Consider the following 15,099-nt stretch of genomic DNA (forward strand, 5'->3'; position numbering starts at 1 on the left):
AGTTTTGTATCACAACATTAACTTATATTAGTTTTGCCTGAAAATCTCTCGTTTTCTAACATTCTCCCATCCTGCAGGCCTGAGTCCAGACCGAGACCCAGAGAAATGTAAACAAACGCACCAGTCAGACTTGATATAGGAGTGAATTTGTTGCTTTTTAAAGCGGCAGTCGGTCTGTACATGTGTGAGGTGGCGAGGGGTGTCGCCAGGGGGCGGCTAGTAGCGTCTGCCACCAGGGAAATATGTAAAAACATAAAAAAGACGCTTCTCAAGAAAGGTAAGGCCGGTTGCAGCTTTTATTTTTTCTTTATTTCTTTCCATCAGGTTAGGTTTATATTAATTCAGTTAGTTAGGTTTGCTTAAGTCTCTCTCTCTCTCTCTCTCTCTCTCTCTCTCTCTCTCTCTCTCTCTCTCTCTCTCTCTCTCTCTCTCTCTCTCTCTCTCTCTCTCTCTCTCTCTCTGTGGTGCTAATGGTGCAGGAAGGCCTTGTCTACCTGCACCATAAGCCACTATACCATGCGTCACTGTACATTTAAACTGTACCCCAAAAACTTAACCTAACTGGCCCTCACTTAAAAAAAAATATATCGTTTTTTTTTCGTGTTCTTAATATTTCAGTGCTACAATACCACATCACTGTACCCTATGATGCTAATGGTGCAGGAAGGCCTTGTCTACCTTCACCATAAGCGACTGTACCATGCGTCACTGTACCTTAAAACTGTACCACAAAAACAACCTAACTGGCCCTCACCTGAAAAAAAATATCTTTTTTTTTTTGTGTTTGCTTAATATTTCAGTGCTACAGTACCACAGCACTGTACTCTATGGTGCTAATGGTGCAGGAAGGCCTTGTCTACCTTCACCATAAGCCACTGTACCATGTGTCACTGTACCTTAAATCTGTACCACAAAAACAACCTAACTGGCCCTCACCTGAAAAAAAATCTCTTTTTTTTTTAACCTAACCTAACCTAACCTAACCTTACCTAACCTAACCTAACCTAACCTAACCTGACCTGACCTGACCTAACCTAACCTAACCTAACCTAACCTGACCTAACCTAACCTAACCTAACCTAACCTGACCTGACCTAACCTAACCTAACCTAACCTAACCTAACCTAACCTAACCTATCCTAACCTAACCGAGACATTAAAAATTAGTCACAAGGCAAAAAGACGATTCAAAGTGACTGACATACCAAGCAATTAATTAGTGAAATCAGTCTTTGTTGACTACTCCAAAGCCTTTCAGTTTGTCGACCTCAGTATACTGTTAGGAAAAAGTGCATTATTAAGACATTATTAGTGGTTGTATCACGGTATTTTATAATAGACTTATAACTAGTTTCCCCTGAAAATCTTTCGTTTTCTATCATTCTTTCATTCTACACGCCTGAGCCCTGACAGAGACCCAGAGAAATGTAAACAGGCACGAGTCAGACTTGATATAGGGCTGAATTTGTTGCTTTTCAGAGAGGGGCAGTCGGTCTGTACATGCGTGAGGTGGCGAGAGGCGTGTCCAGGGGGCGGCTAGTAGCGTGTGCCACCGTGGAAATATGTACAGACATAAAGAAGACGCCCTCAAGAAAGGTAAGGCCGGTTCCAGCTTTTATTTTTATTTATTTATTTCCATCCCGGCCTGGGACCGCCCCTTTCCCGAGTCCTGAGGTGTTGGGGGACGGCCCGGGGGTGCTGTGTGCCCGTGAGTGTACCAGGTGCTCAAGCATATACAAAACAAGGAAAGTTTGAAGCATTTTTAGAGGGGCAGTCGGTCTGTACTCGTACATGCGTGTACATTAATTTTGAGGTGTTCCTTGTCATCCCCTGTCACTCCTGCCTGCCTCTGTCACCTCTACCAATCCCTGTCAAGCTCTGCCAAGCCCTTTGTCACCTCTCAAGTAATGAGGTGGCTTGAGATGTGAGATTTTAAACAGAAGCCTTTGCTGTCACCCCTGCCAAGCCCTACCAAACCCTGTCAGCCCCCACCAAGGCCCTCTCAAGCCACCACTCAACCCCCTACCGAGACCTATCAGCTCTATAATCTGAAAAAAGTGCAGTGTCTTAGGAGGGATTGATTAAGTAAACAGTGACTTATGGCCAAAATGGAACTATATGGAGATTAAGTAGAGATTAGAATAGAAGCTGAAATTGAGCAGGATAGTTACAATCACAGACTTCCAACTTGCTACTCCTTGGTGTGAAAGAATCTGCAGGAAATTAAGTACATGGCAACTCCTGTTAGTCCCTCATGTGTTCTTGAAAGCAGACTGACAGATTCAGTGTGTGACATGCTGACGTGGGGGAAGGCTGTCTGGTGGCTGCTCTATGCTGTAGCTAACAAAATGGTTGTGTTTCAAGTGTTGTCATGCCTGGAAAGTCTACAGGTCATCATTACTAGTATAAATGTGTACTACAATGGTGAAATTTAGTGAAAAAATGTGCTGTTTATGTATTGGCAGGGAAAGATTTGTGCTCATCAAGACAATGATAAAAAAAAATTTTATATTATTATTATTATTACTATTTTTTTTCTTTTACTTGTTTTGCTGTAAGATGAGACTACAATAACTGCCCCTTGATGCCCTATAAGGTACCGCCAAGCACCAAGGGGCGGCCACCACGGTGCACAGTGAAGCACGTCCCAGCATCCCTGTCACCATCTTTTCCCTGCCAATAATTATGCATTACATTTCCCAACTAATTTCATTCTAGTGCAACATTTCTACTACTAATGGTGACCTGTACACTTCCCAGCATGACCAGTACAGCACTTCAAACAAACACAGCCTTTTCTTAGCCACAGCAAGGTGCAGCCACGACAGACAGCCTTCCCTAAGTCAGCATGTCACACTGCATCCATAACACTGAGCTTCCAGGAACACATCTGGGGGACTGATACAAGTTGCTGTGTAGGTCATTTGTCCCAGCAGACTCTTTCACACCAAGCAGGCATGAGGTGGTAGTCTGTGCAGTGCGTCAGTGCTTGGAATTTTGAACCGGTCTTGCTGCATCTATGGCCCAGAGACCAAACACAGACCAAACAGAGGGCTAGCTGAACCTAACACAAACCAAACAGACGCCCACCAGAACCATACACAGGCCCACAGAACTAACTGACTGGCTGGCCGGCTGACTCGCTGGCTGAGTGACTGACTGACTGACTGACTGACTGGCTGGCTGGCTGGCTTGCTGGCTGGCTTACTAACTGACTGACTGACTGACTGGCTGGCTGAGTGACTGATTGACTGGCTGGTTAGCTAGTTGGGTGGCTAGCTGGTTGGTTGAATGGCTGACTGACTGACTGACTGACTGACTGACTGACTGACTAGCTGAGTGACTGATTGATTGGCTGGTTGGTTGAATGCCTAGCTGGCTGGTTGAATGGCTGACTGACTGACTGACTGACTGACTGACTGACTGACTGACTGACTGACTAACTGACTGACTGACTAGCTGAGTGACTGATTGATTGGCTGGTTTGTCGAATGGCTAGCTGGCTGGTTGAATGGCTAACTGACTGACTGACTGACTGACTGACTGACTGACTGACTGACTGACTAACTGAGTGACTGATTGATTGGCTGGTTGGTTGAATGGCTAGCTGGCTGGTTGAATGGCTGACTGACTGACTGACTGACTGACTTACTGACTGACTGACTGACTAACTGACTAGCTGAGTGACTGATTGATTGGCTGGTTGGTTGAATGGCTGACTGACTGACTGACTGACTGACTGACTGACTGACTGACTAACTGACTGACTGACTGACTAGCTGAGTGACTGATTGATTGGCTAGTTGGTTGAATGGCTAGCTGGCTGGTTGAATGGCTGACTGACTGGCTGACTGACTGACTAACTGACTGACTGACTGACTGACTGACTGACTAGCTGAGTGACTGATTGATTGGCTGGTTGGTTGAATGCCTAGCTGGCTGGTTGAATGGCTGACTGACTGACTGACTGACTGACTGACTGACTGACTGACTGACTGACTGACTGACTGACTGACTAGCTGAGTGACTGATTGATTGGCTGGTTGGTTGAATGGCTAGCTGGCTGGTTGAATGGCTAACTGACTGACTGACTGACTGACTGACTGACTGACTGACTGACTGACTGACTAACTGAGTGACTGATTGATTGGCTGGTTGGTTGAATGGCTAGCTGGCTGGTTGAATGGCTGACTGACTGACTGACTGACTGACTGACTGACTGACTGACTGACTGACTGACTGACTGACTGACTGACTGACTAACTGACTAGCTGAGTGACTGATTGATTGGCTGGTTGGTTGAATGGCTAGCTGGCTGGTTGAATGGCTGACTGACTGACTGACTGACTGACTGACTGACTGACTGACTGACTGACTGACTGACTGACTGACTGAGTGACTGATTGATTGGCTAGTTGGTTGAATGGCTAGCTGGCTGGTTGAATGGCTGACTGACTGGCTGACTGACTGACTGACTGACTGACTGACTGACTGACTGACTGACTGACTAGCTGAGTGACTGATTGATTGGCTGGTTGGTTGAATGCCTAGCTGGCTGGTTGAATGGCTGACTGACTGACTGACTGACTGACTGACTGACTGACTGACTGACTGACTGACTAGCTGAGTGACTGATTTATTGGCTGGTTGGTTGAATGGCTAGCTGGCTGGTTGAATGGCTAACTGACTGACTGACTGACTGACTGACTGACTGACTGACTGACTGACTGACTGACTGACTGACTAACTGAGTGACTGATTGATTGGCTGGTTGGTTGAATGGCTAGCTGGCTGGTTGAATGGCTGACTGACTGACTGACTGACTGACTGACTGACTGACTGACTGACTGACTGACTGACTGACTAACTGACTAGCTGAGTGACTGATTGATTGGCTGGTTGGTTGAATGGCTAGCTGGCTGGTTGAATGGCTGACTGACTGACTGACTGACTGACTGACTGACTGACTGACTGACTGACTGACTGACTAGCTGAGTGACTGATTGATTGGCTAGTTGGTTGAATGGCTAGCTGGCTGGTTGAATGGCTGACTGACTGGCTGACTGACTGACTGACTGACTGACTGACTGACTGACTGACTGACTGACTGACTAGCTGAGTGACTGATTGATTGGCTGGTTGGTTGAATGGCTAGCTGGCTGGTTGAATGGCTGACTGACTGACTGACTGACTGACTGACTGACTGACTGAGGCAGAGAGACAGGTAGGTGTTGGCAGGGTTGGTTTGGTTTGGAGTGTTGAGGTTTTATGATATTGTAGAGACAGAGAGGTTCAAAGCTTAATTAGACTTGTATCTTTGAGCCATGAGTCAGTAGAGAGGGAGAAAGAGGCAGACAGGCAGAGAGACAGGAAAAACAGGGAGGAAGAAAAGCTATTTGCACTGTACCTATAGGTCAGTATGGTGTAGAGTTGTATACTTGAATCAAGAGTAAATATAGACGCAGATACGAAGGCGGGCAAGCTGAGAGAGAGGGAAAGAAAGGGTCTGAATGAAAGGGAGGAGTCAGGCCTGCAGAAGGGGAGCTTTTGGTATTGTTTACTGATTAGTGTGATAAAGTGTTGTGTTGTGTTGTGAGGTGCAGAGAAAGAGAGAGAGGCTTGTGTGGTGATATTTCATGTTGATGTACAGCAATATGAAATAGTTCTCAGGAGAGAGAGAAAGAGATAGAAATTAGTGACACACACACACACACACACACACACACACACACACACACACACAGTAATACTCTATAGAAACCTATTTCTTTCCTAATTTGTCTATCTCCATCTTGTTTTTCATTGTAAGTCATTAATGTTTATCTTGTATTGTCTTGGCATTATTAAAACATGAGGTATATTATTATTAGTGGTTGTAGTTTTGTATCACAACATTAACTTATATTAGTTTTGCCTGAAAATCTCTCGTTTTCTAACATTCTCCCATCCTGCAGGCCTGAGTCCAGACCGAGACCCAGAGAAATGTAAACAAACGCACCAGTCAGACTTGATATAGGAGTGAATTTGTTGCTTTTTAAAGCGGCAGTCGGTCTGTACATGTGTGAGGTGGCGAGGGGTGTCGCCAGGGGGCGGCTAGTAGCGTCTGCCACCAGGGAAATATGTAAAAACATAAAAAAGACGCTTCTCAAGAAAGGTAAGGCCGGTTGCAGCTTTTATTTTTTCTTTATTTCTTTCCATCAGGTTAGGTTTATATTAATTCAGTTAGTTAGGTTTGCTTAAGTCTCTCTCTCTCTCTCTCTCTCTCTCTCTCTCTCTCTCTCTCTCTCTCTCTCTCTCTCTCTCTCTCTCTCTCTCTCTCTCTCTCTCTCTCTCTCTGTGGTGCTAATGGTGCAGGAAGGCCTTGTCTACCTGCACCATAAGCCACTATACCATGCGTCACTGTACATTTAAACTGTACCCCAAAAACTTAACCTAACTGGCCCTCACTTAAAAAAAAATATATCGTTTTTTTTTCGTGTTCTTAATATTTCAGTGCTACAATACCACATCACTGTACCCTATGATGCTAATGGTGCAGGAAGGCCTTGTCTACCTTCACCATAAGCGACTGTACCATGCGTCACTGTACCTTAAAACTGTACCACAAAAACAACCTAACTGGCCCTCACCTGAAAAAAAATATCTTTTTTTTTTTGTGTTTGCTTAATATTTCAGTGCTACAGTACCACAGCACTGTACTCTATGGTGCTAATGGTGCAGGAAGGCCTTGTCTACCTTCACCATAAGCCACTGTACCATGTGTCACTGTACCTTAAATCTGTACCACAAAAACAACCTAACTGGCCCTCACCTGAAAAAAAATCTCTTTTTTTTTTAACCTAACCTAACCTAACCTAACCTTACCTAACCTAACCTAACCTAACCTAACCTGACCTGACCTGACCTAACCTAACCTAACCTAACCTAACCTGACCTAACCTAACCTAACCTAACCTAACCTGACCTGACCTAACCTAACCTAACCTAACCTAACCTAACCTAACCTAACCTATCCTAACCTAACCGAGACATTAAAAATTAGTCACAAGGCAAAAAGACGATTCAAAGTGACTGACATACCAAGCAATTAATTAGTGAAATCAGTCTTTGTTGACTACTCCAAAGCCTTTCAGTTTGTCGACCTCAGTATACTGTTAGGAAAAAGTGCATTATTAAGACATTATTAGTGGTTGTATCACGGTATTTTATAATAGACTTATAACTAGTTTCCCCTGAAAATCTTTCGTTTTCTATCATTCTTTCATTCTACACGCCTGAGCCCTGACAGAGACCCAGAGAAATGTAAACAGGCACGAGTCAGACTTGATATAGGGCTGAATTTGTTGCTTTTCAGAGAGGGGCAGTCGGTCTGTACATGCGTGAGGTGGCGAGAGGCGTGTCCAGGGGGCGGCTAGTAGCGTGTGCCACCGTGGAAATATGTACAGACATAAAGAAGACGCCCTCAAGAAAGGTAAGGCCGGTTCCAGCTTTTATTTTTATTTATTTATTTCCATCCCGGCCTGGGACCGCCCCTTTCCCGAGTCCTGAGGTGTTGGGGGACGGCCCGGGGGTGCTGTGTGCCCGTGAGTGTACCAGGTGCTCAAGCATATACAAAACAAGGAAAGTTTGAAGCATTTTTAGAGGGGCAGTCGGTCTGTACTCGTACATGCGTGTACATTAATTTTGAGGTGTTCCTTGTCATCCCCTGTCACTCCTGCCTGCCTCTGTCACCTCTACCAATCCCTGTCAAGCTCTGCCAAGCCCTTTGTCACCTCTCAAGTAATGAGGTGGCTTGAGATGTGAGATTTTAAACAGAAGCCTTTGCTGTCACCCCTGCCAAGCCCTACCAAACCCTGTCAGCCCCCACCAAGGCCCTCTCAAGCCACCACTCAACCCCCTACCGAGACCTATCAGCTCTATAATCTGAAAAAAGTGCAGTGTCTTAGGAGGGATTGATTAAGTAAACAGTGACTTATGGCCAAAATGGAACTATATGGAGATTAAGTAGAGATTAGAATAGAAGCTGAAATTGAGCAGGATAGTTACAATCACAGACTTCCAACTTGCTACTCCTTGGTGTGAAAGAATCTGCAGGAAATTAAGTACATGGCAACTCCTGTTAGTCCCTCATGTGTTCTTGAAAGCAGACTGACAGATTCAGTGTGTGACATGCTGACGTGGGGGAAGGCTGTCTGGTGGCTGCTCTATGCTGTAGCTAACAAAATGGTTGTGTTTCAAGTGTTGTCATGCCTGGAAAGTCTACAGGTCATCATTACTAGTATAAATGTGTACTACAATGGTGAAATTTAGTGAAAAAATGTGCTGTTTATGTATTGGCAGGGAAAGATTTGTGCTCATCAAGACAATGATAAAAAAATTTTTATATTATTATTATTATTACTATTTTTTTTCTTTTACTTGTTTTGCTGTAAGATGAGACTACAATAACTGCCCCTTGATGCCCTATAAGGTACCGCCAAGCACCAAGGGGCGGCCACCACGGTGCACAGTGAAGCACGTCCCAGCATCCCTGTCACCATCTTTTCCCTGCCAATAATTATGCATTACATTTCCCAACTAATTTCATTCTAGTGCAACATTTCTACTACTAATGGTGACCTGTACACTTCCCAGCATGACCAGTACAGCACTTCAAACAAACACAGCCTTTTCTTAGCCACAGCAAGGTGCAGCCACGACAGACAGCCTTCCCTAAGTCAGCATGTCACACTGCATCCATAACACTGAGCTTCCAGGAACACATCTGGGGGACTGATACAAGTTGCTGTGTAGGTCATTTGTCCCAGCAGACTCTTTCACACCAAGCAGGCATGAGGTGGTAGTCTGTGCAGTGCGTCAGTGCTTGGAATTTTGAACCGGTCTTGCTGCATCTATGGCCCAGAGACCAAACACAGACCAAACAGAGGGCTAGCTGAACCTAACACAAACCAAACAGACGCCCACCAGAACCATACACAGGCCCACAGAACTAACTGACTGGCTGGCCGGCTGACTCGCTGGCTGAGTGACTGACTGACTGACTGACTGACTGGCTGGCTGGCTGGCTTGCTGGCTGGCTTACTAACTGACTGACTGACTGACTGGCTGGCTGAGTGACTGATTGACTGGCTGGTTAGCTAGTTGGGTGGCTAGCTGGTTGGTTGAATGGCTGACTGACTGACTGACTGACTGACTGACTGACTGACTAGCTGAGTGACTGATTGATTGGCTGGTTGGTTGAATGCCTAGCTGGCTGGTTGAATGGCTGACTGACTGACTGACTGACTGACTGACTGACTGACTGACTGACTGACTAACTGACTGACTGACTAGCTGAGTGACTGATTGATTGGCTGGTTTGTCGAATGGCTAGCTGGCTGGTTGAATGGCTAACTGACTGACTGACTGACTGACTGACTGACTGACTGACTGACTGACTAACTGAGTGACTGATTGATTGGCTGGTTGGTTGAATGGCTAGCTGGCTGGTTGAATGGCTGACTGACTGACTGACTGACTGACTTACTGACTGACTGACTGACTAACTGACTAGCTGAGTGACTGATTGATTGGCTGGTTGGTTGAATGGCTGACTGACTGACTGACTGACTGACTGACTGACTGACTGACTAACTGACTGACTGACTGACTAGCTGAGTGACTGATTGATTGGCTAGTTGGTTGAATGGCTAGCTGGCTGGTTGAATGGCTGACTGACTGGCTGACTGACTGACTAACTGACTGACTGACTGACTGACTGACTGACTAGCTGAGTGACTGATTGATTGGCTGGTTGGTTGAATGCCTAGCTGGCTGGTTGAATGGCTGACTGACTGACTGACTGACTGACTGACTGACTGACTGACTGACTGACTGACTGACTGACTGACTAGCTGAGTGACTGATTGATTGGCTGGTTGGTTGAATGGCTAGCTGGCTGGTTGAATGGCTAACTGACTGACTGACTGACTGACTGACTGACTGACTGACTGACTGACTGACTAACTGAGTGACTGATTGATTGGCTGGTTGGTTGAATGGCTAGCTGGCTGGTTGAATGGCTGACTGACTGACTGACTGACTGACTGACTGACTGACTGACTGACTGACTGACTGACTGACTGACTGACTGACTAACTGACTAGCTGAGTGACTGATTGATTGGCTGGTTGGTTGAATGGCTAGCTGGCTGGTTGAATGGCTGACTGACTGACTGACTGACTGACTGACTGACTGACTGACTGACTGACTGACTGACTGACTGACTGAGTGACTGATTGATTGGCTAGTTGGTTGAATGGCTAGCTGGCTGGTTGAATGGCTGACTGACTGGCTGACTGACTGACTGACTGACTGACTGACTGACTGACTGACTGACTGACTAGCTGAGTGACTGATTGATTGGCTGGTTGGTTGAATGCCTAGCTGGCTGGTTGAATGGCTGACTGACTGACTGACTGACTGACTGACTGACTGACTGACTGACTGACTGACTAGCTGAGTGACTGATTTATTGGCTGGTTGGTTGAATGGCTAGCTGGCTGGTTGAATGGCTAACTGACTGACTGACTGACTGACTGACTGACTGACTGACTGACTGACTGACTGACTGACTGACTAACTGAGTGACTGATTGATTGGCTGGTTGGTTGAATGGCTAGCTGGCTGGTTGAATGGCTGACTGACTGACTGACTGACTGACTGACTGACTGACTGACTGACTGACTGACTGACTGACTGACTAACTGACTAGCTGAGTGACTGATTGATTGGCTGGTTGGTTGAATGGCTAGCTGGCTGGTTGAATGGCTGACTGACTGACTGACTGACTGACTGACTGACTGACTGACTGACTGACTGACTGACTAGCTGAGTGACTGATTGATTGGCTAGTTGGTTGAATGGCTAGCTGGCTGGTTGAATGGCTGACTGACTGGCTGACTGACTGACTGACTGACTGACTGACTGACTGACTGACTGACTGACTGACTAGCTGAGTGACTGATTGATTGGCTGGTTGGTTGAATGGCTAGCTGGCTGGTTGAATGGCTGACTGACTGACTGACTGACTGACTGACTGACTGACTGAGGCAGAGAGACAGGTAGGTGTTGGCAGGGTTGGTTTGGTTTGGAGTGTTGAGGTTTTATGATATTGTAGAGACAGAGAGGTTCAAAGCTTAATTAGACTTGTATCTTTGAGCCATGAGTCAGTAGAGAGGGAGAAAGAGGCAGACAGGCAGAGAGACAGGAAAAACAGGGAGGAAGAAAAGCTATTTGCACTGTACCTATAGGTCAGTATGGTGTAGAGTTGTATACTTGAATCAAGAGTAAATATAGACGCAGATACGAAGGCGGGCAAGCTGAGAGAGAGGGAAAGAAAGGGTCTGAATGAAAGGGAGGAGTCAGGCCTGCAGAAGGGGAGCTTTTGGTATTGTTTACTGATTAGTGTGATAAAGTGTTGTGTTGTGTTGTGAGGTGCAGAGAAAGAGAGAGAGGCTTGTGTGGTGATATTTCATGTTGATGTACAGCAATATGAAATAGTTCTCAGGAGAGAGAGAAAGAGATAGAAATTAGTGACACACACACACACACACACACACACACACACACACACACACACAGTAATACTCTATAGAAACCTATTTCTTTCCTAATTTGTCTATCTCCATCTTGTTTTTCATTGTAAGTCATTAATGTTTATCTTGTATTGTCTTGGCATTATTAAAACATGAGGTATATTATTATTAGTGGTTGTAGTTTTGTATCACAACATTAACTTATATTAGTTTTGCCTGAAAATCTCTCGTTTTCTAACATTCTCCCATCCTGCAGGCCTGAGTCCAGACCGAGACCCAGAGAAATGTAAACAAACGCACCAGTCAGACTTGATATAGGAGTGAATTTGTTGCTTTTTAAAGCGGCAGTCGGTCTGTACATGTGTGAGGTGGCGAGGGGTGTCGCCAGGGGGCGGCTAGTAGCGTCTGCCACCAGGGAAATATGTAAAAACATAAAAAAGACGCTTCTCAAGAAAGGTAAGGCCGGTTGCAGCTTTTATTTTTTCTTTATTTCTTTCCATCAGGTTAGGTTTATATTAATTCAGTTAGTTAGGTTTGCTTAAGTCTCTCTCTCTCTCTCTCTCTCTCTCTCTCTCTCTCTCTCTCTCTCTCTCTCTCTCTCTCTCTCTCTCTCTCTCTCTCTCTCTGTGGTGCTAATGGTGCAGGAAGGCCTTGTCTACCTGCACCATAAGCCACTATACCATGCGTCACTGTACATTTAAACTGTACCCCAAAAACTTAACCTAACTGGCCCTCACTTAAAAAAAAATATATCGTTTTTTTTTCGTGTTCTTAATATTTCAGTGCTACAATACCACATCACTGTACCCTATGATGCTAATGGTGCAGGAAGGCCTTGTCTACCTTCACCATAAGCGACTGTACCATGCGTCACTGTACCTTAAAACTGTACCACAAAAACAACCTAACTGGCCCTCACCTGAAAAAAAATATCTTTTTTTTTTTGTGTTTGCTTAATATTTCAGTGCTACAGTACCACAGCACTGTACTCTATGGTGCTAATGGTGCAGGAAGGCCTTGTCTACCTTCACCATAAGCCACTGTACCATGTGTCACTGTACCTTAAATCTGTACCACAAAAACAACCTAACTGGCCCTCACCTGAAAAAAAATCTCTTTTTTTTTTAACCTAACCTAACCTAACCTAACCTTACCTAACCTAACCTAACCTAACCTAACCTGACCTGACCTGACCTAACCTAACCTAACCTAACCTAACCTGACCTAACCTAACCTAACCTAACCTAACCTGACCTGACCTAACCTAACCTAACCTAACCTAACCTAACCTAACCTAACCTATCCTAACCTAACCGAGACATTAAAAATTAGTCACAAGGCAAAAAGACGATTCAAAGTGACTGACATACCAAGCAATTAATTAGTGAAATCAGTCTTTGTTGACTACTCCAAAGCCTTTCAGTTTGTCGACCTCAGTATACTGTTAGGAAAAAGTGCATTATTAAGACATTATTAGTGGTTGTATCACGGTATTTTATAATAGACTTATAACTAGTTTCCCCTGAAAATCTTTCGTTTTCTATCATTCTTTCATTCTACACGCCTGAGCCCTGACAGAGACCCAGAGAAATGTAAACAGGCACGAGTCAGACTTGATATAGGGCTGAATTTGTTGCTTTTCAGAGAGGGGCAGTCGGTCTGTACATGCGTGAGGTGGCGAGAGGCGTGTCCAGGGGGCGGCTAGTAGCGTGTGCCACCGTGGAAATATGTACAGACATAAAGAAGACGCCCTCAAGAAAGGTAAGGCCGGTTCCAGCTTTTATTTTTATTTATTTATTTCCATCCCGGCCTGGGACCGCCCCTTTCCCGAGTCCTGAGGTGTTGGGGGACGGCCCGGGGGTGCTGTGTGCCCGTGAGTGTACCAGGTGCTCAAGCATATACAAAACAAGGAAAGTTTGAAGCATTTTTAGAGGGGCAGTCGGTCTGTACTCGTACATGCGTGTACATTAATTTTGAGGTGTTCCTTGTCATCCCCTGTCACTCCTGCCTGCCTCTGTCACCTCTACCAATCCCTGTCAAGCTCTGCCAAGCCCTTTGTCACCTCTCAAGTAATGAGGTGGCTTGAGATGTGAGATTTTAAACAGAAGCCTTTGCTGTCACCCCTGCCAAGCCCTACCAAACCCTGTCAGCCCCCACCAAGGCCCTCTCAAGCCACCACTCAACCCCCTACCGAGACCTATCAGCTCTATAATCTGAAAAAAGTGCAGTGTCTTAGGAGGGATTGATTAAGTAAACAGTGACTTATGGCCAAAATGGAACTATATGGAGATTAAGTAGAGATTAGAATAGAAGCTGAAATTGAGCAGGATAGTTACAATCACAGACTTCCAACTTGCTACTCCTTGGTGTGAAAGAATCTGCAGGAAATTAAGTACATGGCAACTCCTGTTAGTCCCTCATGTGTTCTTGAAAGCAGACTGACAGATTCAGTGTGTGACATGCTGACGTGGGGGAAGGCTGTCTGGTGGCTGCTCTATGCTGTAGCTAACAAAATGGTTGTGTTTCAAGTGTTGTCATGCCTGGAAAGTCTACAGGTCATCATTACTAGTATAAATGTGTACTACAATGGTGAAATTTAGTGAAAAAATGTGCTGTTTATGTATTGGCAGGGAAAGATTTGTGCTCATCAAGACAATGATAAAAAAAAATTTTATATTATTATTATTATTACTATTTTTTTTCTTTTACTTGTTTTGCTGTAAGATGAGACTACAATAACTGCCCCTTGATGCCCTATAAGGTACCGCCAAGCACCAAGGGGCGGCCACCACGGTGCACAGTGAAGCACGTCCCAGCATCCCTGTCACCATCTTTTCCCTGCCAATAATTATGCATTACATTTCCCAACTAATTTCATTCTAGTGCAACATTTCTACTACTAATGGTGACCTGTACACTTCCCAGCATGACCAGTACAGCACTTCAAACAAACACAGCCTTTTCTTAGCCACAGCAAGGTGCAGCCACGACAGACAGCCTTCCCTAAGTCAGCATGTCACACTGCATCCATAACACTGAGCTTCCAGGAACACATCTGGGGGACTGATACAAGTTGCTGTGTAGGTCATTTGTCCCAGCAGACTCTTTCACACCAAGCAGGCATGAGGTGGTAGTCTGTGCAGTGCGTCAGTGCTTGGAATTTTGAACCGGTCTTGCTGCATCTATGGCCCAGAGACCAAACACAGACCAAACAGAGGGCTAGCTGAACCTAACACAAACCAAACAGACGCCCACCAGAACCATACACAGGCCCACAGAACTAACTGACTGGCTGGCCGGCTGACTCGCTGGCTGAGTGACTGACTGACTGACTGACTGACTGGCTGGCTGGCTCGCTTGCTGGCTGGCTTACTAACTGACTGACTGACTGACTGGCTGGCTGAGTGACTGATTGACTGGCTGGTTAGCTAGTTGGGTGGCTAGCTGGTTGGTTGAATGGCTGACTGACTGACTGACTGACTGACTGACTGACTGACTAGCTGAGTGACTGATTGATTGGCTG

The 15,099-nt window shown here is 45.4% G+C and overlaps 1 protein-coding gene across 3 annotated transcripts in view; it reads left to right on the top strand.

The window, feature by feature from the left end:
- Positions 1–262: 262 nt before the first annotated feature.
- Positions 263–15,099, top strand: part of LOC135088935 (uncharacterized) — a 42,136-nt gene continuing 27,299 nt past the window's right edge. For all 3 annotated transcript variants that reach the window (XR_010261182.1, XR_010261189.1, XR_010261183.1), the window contains exons 1-6: positions 263–277; positions 1,480–1,596; positions 5,955–6,154; positions 7,355–7,471; positions 11,833–12,032; positions 13,221–13,337. The gene's annotated coding sequence lies outside the window, so the exon portion shown is untranslated. The remainder of the gene's footprint in view (positions 278–1,479; positions 1,597–5,954; positions 6,155–7,354; positions 7,472–11,832; positions 12,033–13,220; positions 13,338–15,099) is intronic.

This window comes from Scylla paramamosain, chromosome 32, assembly GCF_035594125.1.
Source record: "Scylla paramamosain isolate STU-SP2022 chromosome 32, ASM3559412v1, whole genome shotgun sequence".
In the NCBI taxonomy this organism is placed as follows: Eukaryota; Metazoa; Arthropoda; class Malacostraca; order Decapoda; family Portunidae; genus Scylla; species Scylla paramamosain.